The 24,921-nt window shown below is 37.9% G+C and overlaps 2 pseudogenes; both read left to right on the forward strand.

The window, feature by feature from the left end:
* Positions 1-486: 486 nt before the first annotated feature.
* Positions 487-9,825, forward strand: LOC109101545 (annotated as a pseudogene).
* Positions 9,826-16,371: 6,546 nt separating this feature from the next.
* On the forward strand, positions 16,372-24,168 carry LOC122139701 (annotated as a pseudogene).
* Positions 24,169-24,921: the final 753 nt, after the last annotated feature.

Below are 24,921 nucleotides of genomic sequence, written 5' to 3' on the forward strand. Positions count from 1 at the left end.
GTCATGGATTATCGCTAGCGATCTAGACTAACCAGTGATTTATTGATTGTCATCAAACGTGAGCTTTGTTTATCTCCGTAGAACGTCATTTGACAATTCTTATGTTAAAAGTAATACGGGATTAAGTTGCTGCAGACTAACCTTTATAAACGGTTAAATAAAAATAAAGCACCTTGTCGTCAACGAAATAGGTAACGTTAACCACTTTGTGTTCCAGTGAAGGGTATAGCGAGAACCAAGGGAGATTCAGTTTTACTAACGGTGATATCAGTGGACTATATTTAACCCTATATTCTGCATCATAAATCCCACACTAACTCAATACGGAATTAAGGCTGTAGCACCTGTTTGATGTAGTCTGTTTACTCAATACCTCGCACTTTCATTGACAGAGCTTTTCTGAGCCTGAAGGCTGCAGGACCTCCCTACAAGACAGATGGTTTTTTTTTTTTTTTTTTTTTTAAAGGAAAAAATTTTTCAGCAGAGATGGGTGGCAGATGGAGGAGGAACCGGCGTCCCGCCAACCCCCTACACAGCCCGAAGGAGAGAAGAGGAGAAGAGGGAGAGATGCCTGCAGACTTCCAGAGGCTGTTGGAACTGACCAGCTGAAAATCCTCAAGATTGTCAACATCGGATCTGACATCGCTGCAAGTACTGTTAACAAAGAGGTGAATGTGTTTGTATTCGGATTTGCAGTGTTTCATTATTGGGCGGCGGGCACCAAAATGTTAGGTGGTTTTCAATTTTTTTCATTATTTAAATCGCAGGGCCACTGAGAGATTGCCGTCAAGCCCTGAATGCGTTTCTCTGCTGCGATTTCCGCTGGTGTTACGGTTACTGGAGAAAAAGTTTTGCGGATCTTGAGAGACGGGCCGGTAACATCAATAAGGCTGGAAGAGGTTGGAGCGCCTGCATAGATGGACATTTTCAAGGTCAAAATACAAAGAACAGGAACAATCCAAAACATATAAATTACTTTGCATACTATTTGTATTCACGTTTTCTGTAATTCTGTCTATTTAAAGATGATCTTGTACATTATTAGGGAGATGTAAATCTGTATTTGGGTCCGTTGACAGGTGTGTGAACGAGGTTTGAAGGCAATCCCTCGCAGTGTTGATCTCTGCGATTCACTCATCAACCTGCTGCTGGGAACGCTCAACATGAACCTGCCTGAGTCAACACAGCGCATCCGCAGGTACCACTTACAAACTGGCAGCCTTTTTTTTTTTTCCAGGATGCAATTTCGTGCTTCCATTTTTTGTTCTGTGATATTGTTAGTGACCCAGTTTGTTACTAGTTTTCTTTCTCTTTTTGTCTGAACGTCAGTTGGCATTGATGCCGATGTTATACTTTGCAAGGGAATAGAAAGAAAAAGAGCAAGAGGCGAGAGACACATGATGATACTATATAGGCAGAGTTTATTGAGGAACATTCGTTGCATCTTGTCAAAGCGCTATCTGACCAGAAACAAAACTGAGGCAAGTGTTTTACAAACAAGTAAAAGGAAAGGGAAAGTTTAATCCTATTTAGTATCTTAAAGGGTTAGTTCGCCCAAAAATGAAAATTCTTTCATTAATTACTCACCCTCATGTCGTTCCAAACCCGTAAGACCTTTATTCATCTTTTGAACACAATTTAAGATATTTTTGATGAAATCCAAGAGTTTTCTGACCCTCCATAGACAGCAGGAGTCCTACCACGATCAAGATCCAGAAAGGTAGAATTGTTGAAGATTATTGAATAAAGATTGTGTTTGTTTTGTTTTTTTTGCACACAAAGAGTATTCTCGTAGCTTTATAAAAAAATTACAGTTGATCCACTGATGTCACATGGACTATTTTAACAATGTTCTTACTAGCTTTCTGGACCTTGATCGTGGGAGGACCCTTGCTGTCTATGGAGGGTCTGAGAGCTCCTGGATTTCATCAAAAAATATCTTAATTTCTATTGCCAAAGATGAACAGAGGTCCTTACTGAGGGTGAGTAATTAATGACAGAGTTTTCACTTTTGGGTGAACTATCCCGTTAATACTTTTATCATACAGTTTATTCTCTTTAACAGTTAAAGCAAATATGCACAATTAAGGTTGCAATACACTGCACACAATTTTTACTCAGATAATTGCCGACCGATTACAGATTGTACAAGTTTGACACTAGTTAAAGTATTTTTTTTTTTTTTTTGCATCAGGCTATGAAATTCGTCCTGTCAGAGGAATATAAACATGATTGATATTTTTTCAATCAATTTTACAACACACTTTGTTTATATTTGTCATGCATCTCCTGGCAATGAGGTACATGTTTCTGCATTAGTTTGTTGTGTTCAGAACAACATGAAAGTTGTGGTAAATCTGTTTATCCTTCAGTTTTTCCCTGTAATCATTTACAAGTTGGCAAGTGTTTTAAAATCTGTTCAGATTTGAAAAGTTGTGAGTGTATTTCAGACTTTTATTAAAACTTATCTTAAAAAGAAACTGTGTCATTTATTTATCCCTGTTGTGGATGTATATCCAGTGAAACGGCTTCTCAAATGAGAAAAAAGGGTACTTTTGTCCATCTGGAATTGATTGGACAGTTGTTGTTTGCTAATTGCTGCGCTTTCATGTGACCTGACAGGTAACATTTCCTAAAAAATAAGAGTGGTCAATTTTGATTTCATGGTAACTTTAAAAACATTATTCTTACCAACAGCAAAATAAAACATTTTTCAAGAAACAATATAACATGATAAGTAATGTCTTGTCCTTTGCTCAGTGTGTTTGAGGAGGCCAGTTGCAGTCGCTGGCTGGGACTTCCATTCAGACAGGCTGTGGGATCTGTACGCCGAGTGGGAGAAGGAGCAGGGCAACCTGATTTTCATGACCGGCGTCTATGACCGAGTAGTACTGAGGGGTCCCCCACACAGTTCTAACAACACACACCTATGAAAAGTATGCTATACTCATAGACTCATATTTGTATATTTTTAACATCTTTTTTTTTTTTTTTTTTTTTTTCCTCTCACAATTTTTTAGATTTGAGGCACATAATCCACATACACACACACACACACACAACAACACGCATGGATTTGTGAGAATTTTGTTACCATTTCTTCTCACGCTCATATTCTGTGATCTCTTTCCCCCCCTTTATATTTAGATGCAGCTGAATGCATCAACAAAAAAGCCTAATTGGTAAACTGTCAAACACCTGCAGTTAAACAACATCAAATCCAGATCACCAAAATATCACAAAAATTCTTTTGCTTTCAGAGTCCATAAAAAAAATCATGATGACCCTTACACTGAACAAGGCTGATGTTCTCTGAATTTCTGTTCTCCTCTGTCAGACTGAAAGCTCACCTAACCTCCCACCCCGCCTCAGGATGTCCTGTCCCCTGAGAGTACAGTAAGGTGGAGGAATGAGTACAAACAGAGCCAGGATTCAAGCCAAGAAAGAGAGATCCTGACATCAGTGCTGAAGAAGAAGAGAGGACCACCGCCTGGGGAGGAAGAGCCTGCAGACAATGGCAAGGACTCGGTAACTCACATCTTTTTCATCTGTAATAGAAGGTCTTCTTCAACTGATGTGGGACACTCTACGAGATGATCGTTTTAATCTTTTAACATGTTTTTTATATGCAGGAAGAAGCAGTGCAAGAAGAGGCAGGGAGCTCCTAATGTCAGCCGAGAGGAATTGTACCAACAAAATGAAGCAGGAAGTCAAGAAGAGATGGAACGTTTGAAGAATGCTGTAAGGTTTCTCAGAAAGAGGTTGAGGAAACACAATGATGTTATCTATAAAAATAAATAACTAACCCACCAGATTTGGCTGATGATAGTCGTATATTCTTGGTAAAGAAATGAATATAGTATGTGGTTTAAATTGATTAAAAAATGACAGTTAAGGTATTTACATTGTTACAAAAATTCTATTTCGATAAATGTTGGTTCTTTTGAGCTTTCTACACAAATAGAATGAATAGAATTTTCCACTAAAATATTATCTACCTCAAAATAAACTGTAATATTTGTAATCGCATAAAGAGACTTTCAAAAATATCTACAAATCTTGCTGACCCAAACTTGAACTGTTTATGGTTGTGTAGGAAGTGCTTTCTGTCAATTTACCCTCCTGTTGCTTGATATTCCTTCGCTCTTTTTTTTTCCAGATTAAAAGACCTTATTTCCATGTGAAGGCTCTGGATAGAGCCCAGCTGAAAGCCTGGCAGGGCTATCTGGACTGGGAGATATTTCAGAAGCTGAAACCGCAGCAGTGGATGCTGAAGGGGCGGCTGGCAAGGAGTGGAGAGGCAATGACGGCTCAAAACAAGAGTGTGTAGCTGGGCACAAATAGAGTGCTAATTCTGTTTGACCCCACGCTGTCTCATTGCTTGTGCGCTCTATGAGGAATTCTGGAACAAAGTAAGTATAGAAGGGAGATCCAAACAACCAGTTATTAAAGATCATGATGGTCTGTTTTATAATATTGTTGACATTTTTGTTGCATTTTGTAAGCTATTATGTGTGTTACAGTATGTGCATTACCTGGCACCACACGGGCTGGAGGAGGTGCGTAATGTGTACTGCAGAGCTTGTGAAATCCATCTTCCGTAACAAACACAGCATCCACCCTTCAGTGGGCTTCATTTGAGGAAAAACATGGTGAGACGATAAGTTAGCATAGAAAATAAAACGGTAAAACATATTTCATAGAAATGTGGATTTGTTTCAGCTACTGCAGATTGTGTACATTACACTCTCTCACTTGATTTTCTTTCCCTCCCTTAGGTAATATTACTGAGGCACAGCGTATTCTAGAATCACTAGAGATGACAGTGCCTGGTTTGGCTGCGGTGCGTCTGAGAAGAGTGGGTCTGGAGCGGAGAGCAGGGCGTTTGGATGTGGCGGAGGCACTGCTGAAGGAGACGGTGGAGAAGAGTAAAGACAACCCTCAACTCCATGCCTTCTACTCCATCAAACTGGCTCGCTTTCTACACAAGCTGTGCAAGAGCCCTTCCAGGGCCCGCACTGTTCTACAGGAAGCCATAGAGCAGGAGTCCGGTAAAATACCAGCGTTTAAACATTTTATACACACTACCATTTGAAAGTTTGGCATCAGTAAGATAAAAAAAAAAAAAAGGTTTATTCAGCAAATATGCATTAATTGAACAAAAGTACCAGTAAAGACAGTTATAATGTTACAAAATATTTCTATTTCAAGTAAGTAGTTATTTTGGACTTTCTATTCATTAAAGAATCAGTTTCCACAAAAATATTAGCAACTAAGCAAAATATTCTTGCTAAGGCAAAACATTTCGGCCACCTGAACAAAAACATTCTTCATACAGACCTCTACAGCACACACCCCCAAAGTGTTTAAAGTTTAATGTGCTATTTATATTTAATTTGGAACCCAGTTTTAACAGTGCTGGTACTTACCAGGAAATTGTATTAAAATCATTCAGAACAATCATGCAGAACATTAAATTCTTTATAATAATATAATATAATGAAATATAATATAAGCTAATATGCAAAAAATGAAGCAAGTTATTGCTCACGAATTCCCTTTTTGCGGTCATTAATTTATTAGGCTTTATATAATTAATATATATATATATATATATATATATATATCTATATATATATATATATATATATATGAATATATTATATATATATATATATATATATATATATATATAAACAAATGTTTTAAATAAATAATTTCAAACAACGTGAACATGTGAATTCTTTTACAGTTACCTAAAACATCCCCATGTAGTAGAGTTTGCACACTACTACAACCACATTTTTGCCTTTGTCCTGTGCGTGGCATATTATGTCTCCTGCACAGTCACAACTTAAGAAGTCTGCAGCTTAGAGGGAACATTCAACTTAAATGTTTTCACCACTAATAATCAAAAGAGAAGAAATTAGTTCTGAAGGAGTAATGTGAACACTGAAGACTTGGAGTAATGGCTGCTGAACATACATTTCGCCAGCCTTGGGAATTAGAGGGTTCTTTCTGCATTCTAAGCAAGTTTTTTGAGATATTGAGGCTTCAAAGTTTTTGCGTTCCATAGACTGTAGATAGAACTCTTTTTGTTTTCTAAAATAAAAAGGCCCAAAATGTACACAGCTTACAAAAGAAACCTCACATAATGTAAATAAGTTGTCACAGAATAAGAATATGTGAATAATTACATAATGTAAATAAGTTGTAGATAGAACCTTATAATTCCAAGGCTTACAGTTTTACAGTATTATTGTTTTTAACAGTATTACTGGATCAAAATATATGCAGTCTTGGTGTGCATAAGAGACTTCTTTCAAAAAAAATCATAATGACCCAAAACTTTTGAGTGGTATTTACAGAAAAATTGTCGCATATATATGCACCACAAAAAACCAATATTTGATGACTCTTGGATTTGGATCCTCAGGATAACGGTAGTAAGATTGTATCACAACCTTCTGGAGCTGGAGATGTCAGGTGACCTGCGGTCTAATGGAGGTGGGATTCCTGCAGTGTGTGGCCAAAGCCGTTGCTGCTCCTCTCTCCCCAAAGACCAAATATCCTTTTCCTCCCAACGTGGCCTGCAATTGCCTGAGTACTTTGGGACCACCAGTACAGAGGTCAGAATAATCAAAGCATTCTGGGTAGCTTCGCACTAGTTGCTAAAACATGTATACTATTTGTTACATTACAAATATATTATTATACTAAGTTTACTTAAATGTTTCCTTAAAGGGGTCTTATATGCTCTTTTACAAAGTCTTGATTTTGTTTTGGGGTGTACATGAACAGGCTCTCATTACTATGTTGTTCAAAAAATACATTTTTTTTACAGATTCTTACATTATCACAATACCTCTTCCCAGTCTGGTATGAACGGCTTGGAAAGTTTCCTGTATCAAATAAAGCCAGCCTTCTGGAATACGAGATGGGCTGTGATTGGTTAAACTGGGCCAGTCTGTGTTGTGATTGGTAGCACTCAGCGCCTGGCGGGAAATGTCCTGCTTCTCACCATAGCGCTGCGGCTGAGCAGGCAACGGGAGTAAATATGGGCCAGAGAGAGGTCACTATCAAATCAGTATTGGAGAAACAATTAAAATCAACCGGCCATAGATTAGTATACAACTCTAAGTCCCTCGTTCATAGTATTTTAGAACCCTAGCGCGTCTGGCCGGACCATAAGTAGATAACACGCGGTTGCCTTTCTCTAGTGCCAGGAACCTGAAAGACAGGTCTTGCCCATTCCGTCGGTATTTGTGGAGTCGTCACACAAAGCAAGACACAGATACACCACGACAATATAAGTCGGTTGTGAAGGAGTGGAGCAAACGGATTGGTCGTTCGTGTGTAGATTTGAAAAGTGATTTCTTGTTCAATGAAAATAACTCCTTTTAAGAAGTTGCGACTCCTTAGAGCTTTGCAACTTTTCGCAGATGCTTTTTTTTATGCTCAAAACAGCAACATTACAGATTCTACTAAAGTTTAAAAAAGTGAATAAACGCATAACAGTCGGCCCTCCTTTACATTCATTCTTGTATTTTATCAGATGATTGTTGAGCACGTGTATTGGGAAGAGCCACCAGAAACTGCTGAGCGGAAACATGATGCAAAGAGACAAGCCAGAGCACTGGGTTGAGCTCGAAAAAAAACAAAGAACCCCAGAGATCTACTTCTGACCATTTCGTTTTTGTGACAAGCCTCTTTAAGATGTTGAGTTTGTTTTCCCCTATAATAGCGTGATAACGGGCTCGCTGATACAGAAAAGATGAGGCATAAATGGATATGAATGCATACAGCATTGACCACGTGCCCACAGACCGGCTCCACCACACAATGCCCTCATGTTCACATGAGACGAACGCCACCATCCCTCTTATGATGGGCGGAGGAGGACAACGATTACGTGATCATACTCGGGATGTTATGGCAGCTGGATATCAGGTTAAATGATGACATGGACCCACATTTAAACGTTGTATGGCTAAAGCACTTGCATTACCCAGCAGCTCCAATCACGGCCTTGGCAGTTAAAGCTTTTAAAAGATTAAACGACCAATGCCATCTTGATTTAAAATGTGTATTGTCATACAAAATAGAATTGCTCCCTGTGTGTCAGCAGCAACAGTATTGGAGGGTTATGGCAGCAGCTACCAGAACCCGTGGGAAACCAGTACTATCTCAGTACTACCCTCCCAGCTAAGTCCCTTCAAGAGCGGAGGTCTGGGGTGCTGCTTCATGTGATCCACTCAACATCCTCAGTCCTCCAAAAGCCGCAGCCAGGTGCGTAACTTGAGCCAGTGTCAGAATGTGGAGAGATAAAATGTACCAAACCTATTATTGTGTTTTTAAAGGATGTTACCGTCTCTTTCCTGAGTTTTTTTGTACTAAGTGGCCAACCTTACATCCTAAAAATGCATTTGTAGATATAGCATATTATATCATACATCGTGTTCATGCTGTAAGTAAAGTAATTTATACTGATGAACATGTCAATTTATTGACTCCCTGAAATGTATATGTGAACGATTTTTTTCAGTTGACCATTTTGTACGAAGTTATTTTTTAAATGTTTAAAATTCAGTTTGTTGTGCACTCCACCCATCTTATAATTTTAATAAAATATAATACACACAAAAATTTTTTTAAATTCAAATATGTTGTAAAGTTTTTACTTTCATGACTTTGCCACCGATGTTGAAGAGAATTTAATCGTTCATCTTTACATCTAGGGTTCTCAGCCAGGGCCTAATTTTTTTTTATTAAACTATTATTAATTGTATCATTAAATATTAAATGTATTATTAAAGTATATAAAACAATCTGTGTGCATTTATCAGAAGGTTAGGAACAACCACTGCATACTCACATAGTAAAGGTAAATTTGAGTTATTGATTGATATGCAATTCTGATATAAGCTACTATAATCACTCTGATTATGTTAAAGGTTTTTTTAACCCTTTTCTCCAACAATTTGGTTATAGCACTTATTCTTGATATTGATAATATATTTTAAGAGCTAATAGTCACTGTATATGCAAGTGATCAGAAGCTTCTGATTCTTTACAGATTTTGCCTTTATTTCCAACGCCAATATCTAAAATTCAAATCATAAAAACTGAAGATGAGTAGTTAAGATTTTATTGTTTAATGTGGAAAATGTCTCTTTTTTCCATGTGCCCGCAGAACAGAACAGAAAGCTAACAGCAGTTTCTCAATGTTCATCATTGTGAAAAACTCACCTCTTGACCCTTTATTAAAGCAGTACTCGTAACAGGTTTATAGTTTTAATGAAATAATGATCACATTCATTGCAGGTTTGGCGCTTTAAGTGGAATCATTGCCTAAGTAGCAAGTCCATGATCCTATGAGTGAATCCGTTTGATCTGGCACTGACGTCTGGAAGAAAAACAGCTTGTTTCTATTATTATTTTGCTTCATTTCTGGGTTGCGTAACCAAAAGGACGGCGGAAGGCACCAAACCTGTCAAGTAGTAAAAAAAAAGATCCAATTACATAAACGGCAGATGTTAAGCCCAAATTCAAATTAGTGGAAGATAAAATTACTACTTACTCAGAGGACAAAGAACTGTGATCATTTTAGTTCTATATCACCAGGTAAACATCAACCTTCTAGAAATTCTTACCCAGCTCACAAAGGGGTTTTTCATGTCTTAGATCTGTGTACCACAATCTGGGATACGGGGTGATGAGGGTTTGAAACCTGTCGCCGTTTTCCCGTGGTATCTGAATATAGACTCTAACAGCAGCCAGGAGTTCATGAGCCTTGAGACAGTGCTCAAGGTGGATCCATGTTAGAAGACGCACCTTATGACCAGAGGAGGGTAAGAGAGAAGGAGGTTGACTTCTAGATGATCTTAATATATATATATATATACACATTTGTGGAATCATTTGTCATTAAAGTATCTATAAATATCCATTTTAAATGATTTCAGTCATTCAACAACATCCTGGACCCTCAGGTCTACTTGGGCACTAACTAATGGTAATGAGTGCCAAGGTGTTTCATTTTGTGCCAGTACCTTGTACCCCTCCGCCCCGACAACCCTGTATCATAGTCACTCTAGTCCTTCTTAGCAGGAGGAGGCCCTTGGTCCTCAGGTGAAGAGACTGCAGAGGGGTATTTCTTCACGAAGAGACGAATGGGAGCGGAGATGACAAACACGTGCTTGCGTGCTGAACCGCCTCCAAACTGCACGGAGCCGTCGTTTTTGTTATTTCTTATTTCTATACTTGATATACTAGTAGATAGGCCACAAGATAATGCGGCAGTAATGTGAGTGGCGCAAAAGCAAAAAGCATCAAATTAAGACCTTCTTAGTGCCCTATCCTCTCTGTCTCGTGCAATCTTTTCTTTAACTGCTGCCTGAGGAAAAAAAGGATCACAGGTTAAAATTACACAGTGGTTAAAATGAGATGACTTAATGAGATTTTAAAGAAGAAACAAAAGTCAATACATTTCTTGTTTAATGTTTTTCTATAAAGAAACAATTATTTTCAAAAATTATAACAGTTTAATTTTAAATGTATAATTTCTAGACCTGGAAAAGTAATGTAAATGTATAACTCCATTATGCGCATTTTTTATAACGAATATATAGTTTTATAGTTATGCCAAGCGGTAAATTACTTTATCAGGTAGAGAAGCGGAAGAATTCTTTTCTCACCTGCATTCCTCCTCTTCTCTATCACTAGTCTCTAACAACCATTGTTGGCTTCTCTTTGACACAAACTGCAATGGAGTTTCTCATTTTTCAGTAATTGCATTTGTCGTTAAAACAGCAATGGATGAGAAAATGATAAGAATAAGACACTAGTGAACTCATCTCAGAGTGAAAATCTCCCTTTACTGAAAAGTTGTCTGAGTTCACAACACAGATGTTAAACAGGCATTGCATCCTGTTCGTCTTATTGGCAAGCTTGCTCCTCCATTCTTCTCTTTCCTGGCGCTGGTCCGCGCCCCCCGCCTAGCTTTTCGATCAATTGCCTCATCATCTTGAAGCTTCTGTTTAACCCTGGCAGCAGGCTAATTGGCAGCTCCGTTTCCCTCTATGATTTTCTCTTCTATTACTCCTTTCGCTCTCTTAGAATCTCTCTTGAGCTTACTCCTGTGCTAGGCCATTCATCAATCTCTCCAGGGTCTGCGTATCAGGCGGAAACGCCAATTACGGTTTTAATCCGCCTTGTTTTAAATGTGGTGCTTTGTCAAAGCGAACAAGGAAACTTTAACAGTTTTAAGGTCTAGCATGGCACATCAAGCACAAACCGGACTATGTGGTCAAGCTCCTCCCAAATTCTGTACATTGCAGACCGAAGCTCACATTTGGCTCAAACAGCAATTCAGTGGCGTTTATATAGTGAGTCAAAACAGCAAAGAGCGAAGACAGAGAAGGAACATGTTGTTGAAGAACTGATGGGCGCGCAATGCTCCCTAGAAATTGAGGAGAAGAATCATAAGAGGATCAACCTACATTGCAGGGAGATTTACGGTAGGGCGGACTGCGCTGTACTGGTACTTCTGTGGTGCCGAGAGTTACTGTCCAGCAGGCGGCAACCTTAAGGAATCATGCTATATCTGGCTCATTCTCATGCTCGCCCGACAGGGCGAAGGATACCTGCGTGGTACGTTGACACTAAATAGTAAAGGCAACTTCAAAAACGGTTTTTTGTTTTAAAAAAAAAATTGGATTCAAAATTCTTAGTTAATTAAATATAACAGATATTATTGTGGCCATTTAGAAATCTTATTACGTGGTCAATACAATAAAATCTATATTGCTCTTTTCCTACTCGAATAAAAATGTGCCATATTCCTAAGAAAAACTTAACAATCAGCATATACATGAGAAACAAGTATGATGATTCTCCGGCGACGAAGTCTCAGAATCTGCTGCGTGACTCGACCATTGCCGCATCGACGTGGTCACACGCCGAGTATTGCTGCTTACGGCCTTCTCCCTACAAAGCAGATACAATCGACGGAATTTGAGAGGGAAGTACGGAGATACTACCGCCGTGTGTGTAAACATCAGTGTCACAGTAGATAAACATGTCACTCACTTAACGCTCTGAAGTCGTCCTGTGCAAACCCCATTTCCACAGCGCACGGTAGCTGCATGAACCACGGTACGAGGTCTCTCAGAGCCATTGTGCTGAAAATGAGTTTATTAAAGATTCCGTATAACAACTACCTTACAGATACACAGAACATAAATATAAAAACATTTTCAGTCAGAAAAAGCTTTAGTATCATAAATGCTTTACCATTAATACCAGCAAGACACCACACACACACACACACAACTCACACACACACAACACACACACACTAAGCCATACAGTTTGGGTAGATACTAAAATCATTGCAGCTCGAAAACAGCCAGATTTAGCGGACTCTACACCTATCTGGCATGGACAATGTAATCAATAGTATCATTCCTACACCCTGAACATATTCAAATCTGACTGATAAAATATATTTAAACTAAGTGTAGCGGGCAGCAGAGCCTGTGATATTTATACTGATAGATACATGATTAATTGTCAGTTAGCTGGCAGGATATAACACTGAACAGCCTCCAGCAACAGCTAATTATTCTTTTGCCTAGGCATAGCAAGTATTTCTAGCTAGAAATTTTCTTTTTAAAATAACTAGCGCCTTTTCTTAGGTATCAGGAACGAGTATATTGACTTAATTTAATCGTTAATAAGCCCTTGCCACGTCACGTTTCAATACAGCTACTTACATTTGTTTCAGGCCACTGCGGGTTGACATCATGCAAGAACACACCATCTATCGTACGGAAAGCCGCAACACGACACAAATCGCTTTCTCTGCTGCTGAGCGACTAGCAGCTGCGCTGTTGTGGTGTACACGCACTACCACCAATGATCAGCTACTATAGAAGGGGTGAAACGACACAATAACACCAGCAACTAATTATCTGTATCGTAGTTATATTATATTACCGTATCATAAGGTTTTTAATTCATAACGGGGGACACTTTCCTCGCCATTGAGATTGCTGGGGAAAATGTCCCAATCAACCTGAATCCACGCTATATTGACTACAAAGAAATGACTTATATATTTGCCATTAACCCATATCTTTTGAAATGGCATGTCATGAAATTGCACCAGCTTTAAGCAACAGTCGGGTTTCATGAAAAGGACAATGCATGACAAATAAAACCATCAGGAAGTGTCCAGTGTCTATTTTCCCCTCTGCAAGGTGTTCAAGGTGAAGACATGTTACCGCAGATGGATGTGCAAAACCGGCAGTATGGGAAGGGCTTCATAGCTTGTTACTTATTGGAATGAATGTGTAATAATTAATCCGGGCAACACTCTTACTCTGCTGAGGCATGCTTCTTAATGAATGGCAAGAGATCATGCATGCTGCTCTTTACTCTCTTTTCTCTTTCAGCCTTTTTCCTGTCATGTGTGTGCTTAAAAGAGATCATCATGCTGCTTCAACCTGAGTTTCTGCATTTTGTACACGGGTGAGTTATTTTGAACAGTTATCATTATTACTTTATTTAGTATTTATGCAACTTTGTAAAAGTTTTCATAGTATGTACTTCGTGCAGTTTTGTTTTGTTTTTGGGAACGACGTAAACAAATGACTCTGGGTGAACATTTCTAGATACTTCATAGTAGTAGTAAACTAGTGTTTATTGTATTAAAGTAAGAATGCACACAGGGAAGATTTGATTGCTGATTGTATTCGACTTTATAACTTTCACTAGTCAAGGTGTAAAGCGGGTAAAAGTTCCATATGTCAAAGTCCTTGACTTTACAGGAAAAGAGGTTAGCAAATGAAGGGGTAAATTTACAGTTTAAATAAATAGCAATACTAACATCATATTCAAAACCTCCATATTTTCTCTGTCCTTCAAATCATTTGCTTAGGCCTATTTGTAGACAAGCAGGTTGTTTTTATTGGAAATTGTTTTATTTTTTCTTCTAACCATGGATCTCTTATCTTTAACAGAATAAAATCTGTTGGACATTGGGCAAGCATAGGAAGTGTTGAGAGCTGCTCCTGGTGCTCCCTGGGTGTAACAGCCTCTCCATGTGGAAATGTATTGCAGTGCCAGTGGAGGAGCTGTTACCTGCAGAGAGTCACATGTGACGGAGGCGCTGTGCCTATGGGATGCCTTATCCTGCACGTAGAACTGTATATTATAATGTATAATGCATCTGTATACATTTACAAATATGTATGGCAAATCGTTCCTTTAGTCAAAGACTACAGAATACCCAAGACATGTCCACTCGTGTAGTTTTGAACATAGACAGTAAAAGAAAGGTTTTGAATGGGGAAAAATGGCTGCTTAATCGCAGGAAGCCCCGCCTTCTGAATGAAGGAGCCAATCGCTAATCGGTAAAGTCAGCGCGTCACTGCACCTGCCGACCGTTAGAAGCGTCCCGGTTGCTATAGAACAGTCAGCGTTCTGAGCTGTTTTTATACAGTCTATGGTTCTGAGACGGCTGATCTAGCCTGAATAATAAGCTTTTTATAACGCTATTTGAGCAAAACAAACAACATTTATGACACAGTTGTTATCAGATTCCTTTTGTGATTTTAAATATGAAATTTTAACTGCAAGCCTAGTGAACGGTTTTGTAGAATTTGATGTTTCTCATTCAAAGAGATAGGAGTTGCACTTGGATGCTCGAGAGGGGTTTTCAAAGATGGGCCGCCGAGTGGACATCACTTGGTCTTAAAGGGACCTTGCTCTAGTTGAGGTAAAAGCAATGACTCCATTTACAGCCGTTTGTTTTGTTCACCTCAGTAGATGTCTGTTTATCATGTAGTTACCACTGGTGTCCACAAGGGTACACTGTTGTCTAATCAGTGTTCTGTGTCAATTCATAACAGAATAGAACGCGCCCTACACATTTAGCCTTTCTTTTCTTTTTTATTATAACCACTGATCTATTATAGATCATATTATAGAACCATTTATTATAGATCAGTGGTTATAACCGTTTTAAATTTCGACTTTATTTATTTATTTATTTTTACGATTTTGTTTTTATTTTGTTTTGTGGGGAAGTCGCCTAATGGTTTAGAGAGTTTGACTCCTAACCCTAAGGTTGTGGGTTTGAGTCTCGGGCCGGCAATACCACGACCTAGGTGCCCTTGAGCAAGGCGCTGAACCCCCAGCTGCTACCCGGCGCGCCGCAGCATGAATGGCTGCCCACTGCTCCGGGTGTGTGTTCACGGTGTGTGTGTGTGTGCACTTTGGATGGGTTAAATGCAGAGCACAAATTCTGAGTATGGGTCACCATACTTCAGAATCAGAATGAGCTTTATTGCCAGGTATGTTTACACATACGAGGAATTAGTTTTCGTTGACAGAAGCTTCCGCAGTGGCAACAGAATGACAGCGACAGAACAAAAAAACACATAATTAAAAAATACAAATAAGTAGGGTAAGGAATAACAATATACAAATTGACAACTGTATGTGCAGGTATATTACAACAGGCAGTTTTGTATGTACTTGGCTGTATGTCATTTTTTTCACTTTCACTTATTTTTATATTAATGCCTTAATGGGGCTTTTTTATGTTTTAATGGTGTAAATGCTGAAATGAAAAATGCACATTTTATTCAAGTCAAATGGTGTAACCCTACACCTTGATAGTTCTCGTCGTCTTGGCATTTCTGAAAGTTAAATATTTTTTAGCTTGAAAATATATAATTTCGGGGAAAAAAAAAAATATTAGGTTGTACGCTGTTTGTACGTTTGTACGTTCTATTTAAAATGTATCTGTTTTGTCATGTTTTACAGAATAGTACTGAAAAAAATATTGACCAACAGAAAAATAGAAAACATGCGTATTAACTACGTTCACAAACAAAATCGTCATTCCTAAGAGCCACGTAGAGCTTTGGTGTTTAATGTGGTGCTGTATGTTCCATATCTGGCGATTTCAATTCAAACATGTATGTATTATGCATGCTCCAGCGCTACCTCCCTCACATTAGTTGCGAAACCGAGGCTTTTATTATGAAGTATTTAAGATTCCGCATGCAAACCGCAGTTGGTTTAGATACACGTATAAAGTTGAGATCGATTATATAAGAATTTCCCCAACTTTAAACGACGTGCATTCACAGAGGAGTGTTTCAACAATCTCTGATATTGCCGTTGCATTACAGTTCTGGATTTAATGAATTGCAGCATCAAGTCGTAAAAATAGGCTACGCAGAGGGGGACTGTACAGGGGTGGGACAGTCAAACTTTCGACAGGACGTTGCCTGGGTTTGTGGCCAACATTTGAAAGCAGAAGTCTTTTTCTCTCGCACTGGACTCGTCGTAAAACAACCATCATGTTCAGCTGGTCTAAACGAGAAGGAAAGAAAGACCCAGAACTTTTCCCAAAACGTGTCGGAGGGGACTGAAGCGCCTCTACCGCACCCAAACTCTTCCCTTTGGAGGACACCTATCATTTCCACGACTTCCATTCACCGGCTTTAGAAGATGCTGACTTTGACAACAAGCCCATGGTGCTGCTGGTGGGACAGTACTCGACCGGGAAGACCCACCTTCATTAGGCATCTGATGGAGCAGGACTTCCCCGGGATGAGGATAGGCCCCGAGCCGACGACGGATTCCTTCATCGCGGTTATGCACGGCGAGCAGGAAGGCGTGTGATACCTGGCAATGCGCTGGTTGTGGACCCAAAAAAGCCTTTCCGAAAACTCAACGCCTTTGGAAACGCTTTCCTCAATAGGTTAATACACCCATGTATCATGTAACATAAAGGATCCATTGATAAAATGCTCAGTTGTGACTACATATGGAGTTTCAGGTGTGGAATGGATTAAACTAAGATTAGCCTTATGTTTGTGAATCAGGAAATTGCGCTCAAGTACATGTTACTTAAGTGACTTGGAAAAATTGCAGTCTCTGACTCAAGCATCTCAGTTATTTTGACCTCTGGCAAATGTTTGACACATGAACCAATGATGAATTGAGATGATCTAGTTTAAAACACGTTCTTGTCATATTTGTATTTGTTGATTACAACAAATAGTGTAAACATTAAGTAAAAAGGTGTGTATGTGTGTGTGTGTGTGTGTGTGTGTGTGTGTGTGTATATATATATATATATAGCAACAGATTGTATTTTATTTAAAAAAAATTTTGCATGTTGGTAAACATTGTAAACAATGTTTACAATGTATATTGTAAACGATCGTGGTGAATAAATTAATAATAATCAAGAATAATCTATAGCATAATTGTTTTACTGTTTTTTTAAAGAAAAACATAATATAGACCTAATAATGTTCATCATAGGTCTAAATCCTTTTGATAGTATTTGCATTTTAATGTATTTTAGTAACTTAGACAAAAGGAGCTTTACAGTATCCATTTGTTTTTAATTATGACCTCATAATAATTCAGTCATTATTCACTCTCTAGAAAGTTGTGTCATAGTTTCCATGTGTGTTGGATTGAGTTTTTGGCATATGCTGAGAGCAGGTGTCACACAGGCCATGTTCTTCAGCTTGAGTTTGTCTTGGGCTGTTAGTCTGTTTGTGTAACTTACCTACTATCACAGTTACAGTAGATGGGGGCAACACCTAACCAGGACATTTAGCCCACGTGCCGTACATGTGTGATGTTATGTGATTGCCAGTCTGAACAGCTTCCACATTCCCTGTAAAATAACTGGAGCAGATTTCTGGGTGGTGTCAGATGTTGAGTCTACTCAAGCGGATTGAAGCAGGCTGGGATTACCAGCGCTCTGCCATATGCTTGTTTAAAAAGTTCAAGTCTGATGCAGCAGAATTAAATATTTGTTCCCGAACAGAGAACCATAAAACCCACATAATAATAATGCTATTTCATTCTAAAGATATTTCCTTTTTTCCACTCTTAGTGCTGGTCACGTGATTATTTTTGGTCATTGTGAAATTACGGATTATAAAAGATGTGTAAACTGGTTCCATTTTCAGATGTCTGAATATTTCAAAATGTGTAAAACTCGCCTACATATTCAAATGTGAGAAATTCCTCTGTTTTGCATGAAAGGGAATTTGTCTGAATAGTGCAGACTGTTCAGCACATTTTGTCTTTCTGAAAGGAATACTTAGTTAATTTTCAATAATTAAGTATTCAGTAGTTTATGAAACCTTACGCTGCAGTGACATTGTGTCTTCCAGGAACTCTTTAGGCCTGGTGCAAAAGGGTGGGTGAGCTGCTTTAGTGTTGCATGTTCTGTTCTCATCCAGATTTCTTAAAGTTTGTTATTAGATGACACAGAAGAGCCTTGAAATGTAATCATAAAAAGCTTCCTTGGGTTTTTGTCAGTTTTCTTTAACATCCAGTTTGGCAGCCCCTTATGGCCTACTTCAAAGTTTTGCCCTTAAGCAAGCCTAAAAAAATGAACAAACCATTGGAGAGAAATTTCTATTGGCATATTTTGAGTAAATAGTGCTTTTTTTTTTTTTTTTAAAGAGAGAAACCTGTGTCCTAATGTGGGAAACAGTTTCACTAGTGCTGTCAAATGATTAATCGCATTCAAAATAAAGTTTTTGTATTTTGTAAGGTTATTTTATTATGTGTGTGTGTGTGTATATATATATATATATATATATATATATATATATATATATATATAAATATAAAATTAAATATAAGTATAAATATACGCTTATATATATAGATATACACACACACACACACACATAGTACTATATATACAGAAGAGATATTTACACACATACAGTATATATTTTGAAAATATTTACGTGTATATACATTTATATATTTTTACATTTATATATACATTTATATATATTTAATATATAAACAAAACATGTCTTTCTTAAATATATACGTGCATGTGTTTGTATTTATATATACATAATAAATATACACAGTACAGACTCATTATGTTAACAACAACTTTTATTTTGGATGCGATTAATCGTTTGACAGCACTACTTCACTCTAGTGGTTTTCTGTGCTTCATTAAGAAAGTTTCTAGCTGTAAGCTTCAGTCTTGTGACGGAGATTGGCATATGTGTATTAGCAGGCGGTTGGCAGTGCTGTAGGCTGACAGGGAGAGAGACTGTTGATCACTGTCAAAAACAAATCCACAGCTTTGTATAAGCAAAGTACATTTCATGTTATTACAGAATGAGACCTGGTGTTCTTGAGATTTCAGCATAAATTCAGTCCTGATCTCATGCTGATTAAAAAACATATATGTAGTTACACAAGGAAGTAAAATCTTCTTGTGGTTTTAATACAATTGTTCTGCAAATGTGATTTAAATGTTAATGTTAATAAAATCTGATTGTCAAACATTTTTACTTTTGATCTCTATTGTATTTTTTTAGACAATGAGAGAAAAAGAGGGTAAGGAGAGTGGTGTAGTATTTTGGCCTCAAATCTCACCCAACCTGTTATGGTCTCTTCTACATGACATTCTCTCTTTCTCCACGCAGGTTTATGTGTGCTCAGTTAAAAAACCCCGTCTTGGAGAGCAGCTCAGTATCATCGATACTCCAGGCATCCTGGGGGGGGGGGGGGAATGTCAAAAACAAAGGATCAGCAGAGGTCAGCCGCCTTGGGTGCTTTTCTGCCTTATCTTGTTTTAACATAAAATAATAAATTAACAACAACTAAAATCAACAATAAAAATATTATATAATCAAATTTGTATTACTTTAAAAATGTTAATTAGAATAATTAATTAGAATATGTAAAATATCTAAATGCTTTTTATAATAAATTTAATTAATTATACGTTGATAACCTTTATATTTTTCATGTTATTTTTTTTGGTTTTATTTTGTTTTATACACCCTCATATCTATAATATCCATTATTTTTTGATTTGATCATTCTTTCTTCAAGGAATACTGTTGCCTTTTATCAATTAATATCAATTTTTGTACTCTTTCTTCTTTGTCATTTCCCTTTCCTTTCACATATATTATTATAGTACATATAGTTGCACTGTCCTTTATTTTGTGTCATGGTCTGTAGAAAACTATTAGCCGATGCGTTTTAGCATAATAATACATAATTCATTCCATGCAAATTTTTTGGAGTGACTTTTTTATTGTGAAACTCTCTGAAAATTTAAGTTTGTTTTCTTTGGCTATGGAAAAGCAAGTAAAACAAGCCTGATTTCCTTTCCTGCTCACTCTTCTGTTTAAAATCTATAAGTGGATTTTCTGTAATACAGGAAATATTGACAATATATTTTTCTCCACTAATAGTCCATTTAGTGCTGTACTTCATTAAATGAAGATGCCATAACAAAAACAGGATATCAGGAGCTGCTCAGGCAAGTTTTGTTCACTGGGCATAAATCCCCAATCAAAAGCAACCTGCTGGCCTAATCTTAATGTTGGTAGGGATAAAACTATTGTGCCAAAATAATCCTGACCACATTGTTCCCAGTTCCCTCTTTTAATACCACTGGAAAGGGTTTCGTGGGTGGGGATGCGTCATCATATGACTGGCAGCTTGTACTTGGGTTTTGTTGATTGTCCAACATATTTCACACAGTCACTATCTGATAGTTATGCTTGAACTCCATGGTGCTTCTCATTCATCCGTGAACAGGAAGGAATTAGAAGGAATGCTGAGTTGGCCCCTGTATGTAAACTCACTGCAGTCTACAACTGTAGATACAGATAGCAACATCACAAAGAGACAGCTCGTGCACTTTAAGAAACAGAAATGTGCCATTGTTACAGGATAGGTCTCAAGAAGTCATGTGACCCTTTTGTCCCTTCTGGGGCCCGTTGAGCCAGTAACCAGATACTGAGATCAAGGTGGCCCGCACACCATGGTCACATAGCAGGTCATTGCTGAGGCGGCCCCTCCACCACTAGTCCCAGCAACTTCTGTTGGAGACACAGCAGCAGACTGTGCCGCAGTTGTGTCTGTGTGGGATTAAGCATGAAAGCCCATCAGTACATTTCTGTCTTGACTGCAGCTCAAACAGCCTCTTTGTGCTCCATGTGTTGCTGTGGGGTAAGCTATTATGATGTCATTGGGTCGCTTGGGTCTACTATTGCAACTGGAGTTATCCATGTGGGAAGATGTGCCATTTACGGCAAATGGCTGGAATAGCCGGTTCATGAGGTGACGTTCAGTTTAAAATGTGGAACTAAAAGTTCCTGTGTGGTACAGGGTCATGTGGAGATTTGCTCAGAAAATGTTTTTTCGAAGAAGCACCTCTCACTGACCACTGCCAATTTATTCGCGGCAATTTATTATTTAAAAAAAATGTGATTGATGATTGCGATCATTTTTTTTTTTTTTTTGAGCGCTTTCATAATGTTGACTTGGGTCAGAACTATCATGTCGTTTTTTCAAAAAAGGAAGTTTGCAGATTATTCAGTTGCAACATTCAAAACGATTTATTTCGTGATAATTCAAAAAAAATTCCCCTATGTATCTTTTGTACATTTTATTAATTAGGAAATCTAAAAGGTCGTTAGAATAAATTTGTACTGGATTATTATTTTTTTTTTTTAATGTCTTTATAATTTTGTTCGTTTCTGCCTCATATCCATATAATATTTTCTTTCTTTATAGTTCTTACAGCCTTGTAACAGGTACCACACTTTACTGATGTAACTCCTCCTCATGTTCTTTTTCTTTCCTGCATATAGTTTTCCAATCAGCATGACTTCATGTAATTTGTTATTTAAATGCAGCTTTCAAAAACATAAGTTTATGGTACAATCATTGTAGGTTAAAATAGTGTTTGTATTTTTCTTTGGTACATTTTTATTAATTTTAAGTGTTAGAATTAAATATAACAGTTTAAAATAAATATAATAAATGATTTTTATTTTCTTCATTTAAAATGTTTAAATTCAATATTTTATATTAACCTCATATTCTTACCATGTGTATTTATTTTATACTTCTGGTAGTCTTATTGCTGATTTTGGTTAATAGTTCCTTTGATGCAAATCGTTGGTGTTTACACTCCCCTTTAACCCCAAGTTGTTGTTGTTGTGGTTTTCATTGTCCCTTCTGCTTATAGTTTTTCATAAATGTCCAAAAACTACAGTTTATGTCATGATTTTTGTGGGTTAAAGAATCTCCCATTTTTTCCTAAAAAGTTTTTTTTTTTTTTTGTCCCTCTATGGTTTATTACCTAGCCAGAACTGCCACAGGTTCTCAAATGGAAATAAATAGATGCACAATGATGATAGATGCCTTTCAATTCCTCTACACCGGGGATTTCACAGGCAGCAGATCTCTTTCTCTCTGAATACATGGCTTTAGTTGCAGTTTACAGTTTTCTGAAGTCACTGAGATCAGATGATGCTAATCAAATCCATTATCCCTGACCTCCTTTTCTAAAAATAAAGCATGTTCCATGCAGCCCTGCTGACTTCCTCTTTCCAGAGCTTTGATTTAGGGCCCAATCTAATGCACGTCTTTCTAACTTTCTAACTCAATTGCAGGCTATGACTTTGCAGCAGTTCTTGAGTGGTTTGCAGAAAGAGTGGACAGAATCATCTTGCTCTTCGACGCCCACAAGCTGGACATTTCTGATGAGTTCTCAGAGGTGATCAAGGCCCTGAAAAATCATGAGGACGAAGATTGCGTGTGGTTCTGAACAAAGCTGACCAGATCAGCACCCAGCAGCTGATGAGGGTGTATGGTGCCCTCATGTGGTCACTGGGGAAGATCATCAACACCCCTGAGGTGGTCCGAGTGTATATCGGCTCCTTTTGGGCTCAGCCACTTCTGATCGCAGATAACAGGAAGCTGTTTGAAGCAGAGGAGCAGGACCTCTTCCGGGATATTCAAAGTCTTCCCCAGAATGCAGCTCTGCGGAAACTCAATGATCTGATCAAAAGAGCACGTCTCGCTAAGGTGAAACTATGACATTTTTGCACATTTACACTAGCGTTCAAAATCTTAGGATTAGTATTCAGCAAGGATGCATTCAATTGATCAAAAATGGTAGAAAAGGCATTTATAATTATATTTATAATCTATAAACCATCAAAAGAGCATACTAGAATGATTTTGAAGGATCATGTGAAACTGAACTTTTAATATAATTCAAATATAAATAGGAAACAGTTATTTAATCCCCCCCCCCCCCTTAATTATGAGGGTTGAAGTTCAGTGTGTTGGTCTATGAAAATGCCTTTTATCAGGATATTTTTTTTTATGAACTTTAAACCCCAGTACGTGTGTACCAGATTTTGGTTTCACTTCTTATTTTCACTTTATGAAATAACTTAATACTTGTGAGAAGTGTAGTTCTGTCACGCGAAACTGCACAAATGCTATTTGTATTTAATCCGAGTCCATTTAATACTTTCCTTTTAGGTACAAGCTTACATTATCAGTGCTCTGAAGAAAGAAATGCCAAGTGTATTTGGCAAAGACTCAAAGAAAAAAGAGCTTATTAACAACTTGGGCGCGACTATATATGAAAAGATTCAGAAAGAGCACAACATTTCACCAGGAGACTTTCCTAATTTAAAGAAAATGCAGGTAAGAGTTTTTATCTAATGAATTAAAGTTTTATAAAGATCTTTTGTTTAAAAAATAAAAACACAACACACATATTTTTTGCAGGAGTTGCTAGCTGTTCAGGACTTCACCAAATTTCCCGCCATTTAAACCAAATTGCTGGAGTCAGTGGAAGACATGCTAGGTAACGACATCGCTAAGCTCATGACGCTGGTCCGTAAGGAGGAGGCCGCCATGCCCAGCCAGTCAGTGAAGGGGTGGTGCGTTTGAGGGAACCATGAATGGGCCATTTGGTCAACGGATATGGAGAAGGTGCAGGTGAAGGCATAGATGAGCTGGAATGGATCGTGGGCCGTGATAAGCCATCCTATGATGAAATGTTCTACATGCTCTCCACAATTAATGGGGAAGATATCTGGTGCCACGGCTAAGAAGGAGTTGGTGAAGTCCAAGCTGCCAAACACAGTGCTTGGAAAGATTTGGACTCTGGTCCCCAGATGTGACAAAGACGGCTATCTGGATGATGAAGAGTTTGCACTTGCGAATCACCTGATCAAAGGTTAAAGCTTGAGGGGCCACGAGCTTCCGGCCAAACTGCCTGCTCACCTTGTGCCTACCTTCCAAACGGCAGGGAGCTGAATTGAAGAGTTGGTTGGATCTCAGTGGCTCTCAGCTACATTCCAAAGTCCCAAGCCATCTTTCTAGCTTGTTCCGACCATTCATTTGACTAACCAGTCTTCAGGAACTCGATTTCTGTCTTAATCAAAAATGATTGGCTAAGAATGATAGGACTGAGAAGACAAACCAAGAACTTATCTGCCCCCCCAGTGACAGACTTTTTCTTTCTTCTATATGACTTGAAAATGAGAACGAAACCACTATGAGCACAGAAAGAATTGAAATTGATTGCAAAGTTCTTTGGATACTGTTTAGTGGCATTTGATAGAGATTGTAAAGCAGCAGGCAAAAATTGAGTTGAATTAAAAACCAAATGTGAAAATATTCAATATATGGTACATAACTCCAAAATGTTGATTGCTGTTTTTCTTCTTTAACTTATTCTTTTCCTTTATAGCAATTTCATCTGTTTTTTGAATACTGTTTTCTTTTGATTTAATGTCTCTAAACTTTATCAATATACTTTTATCAACATGTATTCTTTTATTCTGAGGGTGTATTCTTTACTTTCCTGTGGGATGTTTGGGAATCTGAAATGGCTCACCTTCATTTAAGCTGCAGCAATTGCAATGACCAATAAAAGTTTATTTGTAAGCTGTGCTTGTTTTCTGCATTCAGAAACATTTCCCAAATTACAGTGTGTTAAGTGAAAACAATTGACAGTTGTGAAAAATGTGTACATTTTTCTGTCATCTGTCTTCATGCAAGTGCTGA

This window comes from Cyprinus carpio, chromosome B14 (assembly GCF_018340385.1).
Source record: "Cyprinus carpio isolate SPL01 chromosome B14, ASM1834038v1, whole genome shotgun sequence".
Taxonomy (NCBI): domain Eukaryota; kingdom Metazoa; phylum Chordata; class Actinopteri; order Cypriniformes; family Cyprinidae; genus Cyprinus; species Cyprinus carpio.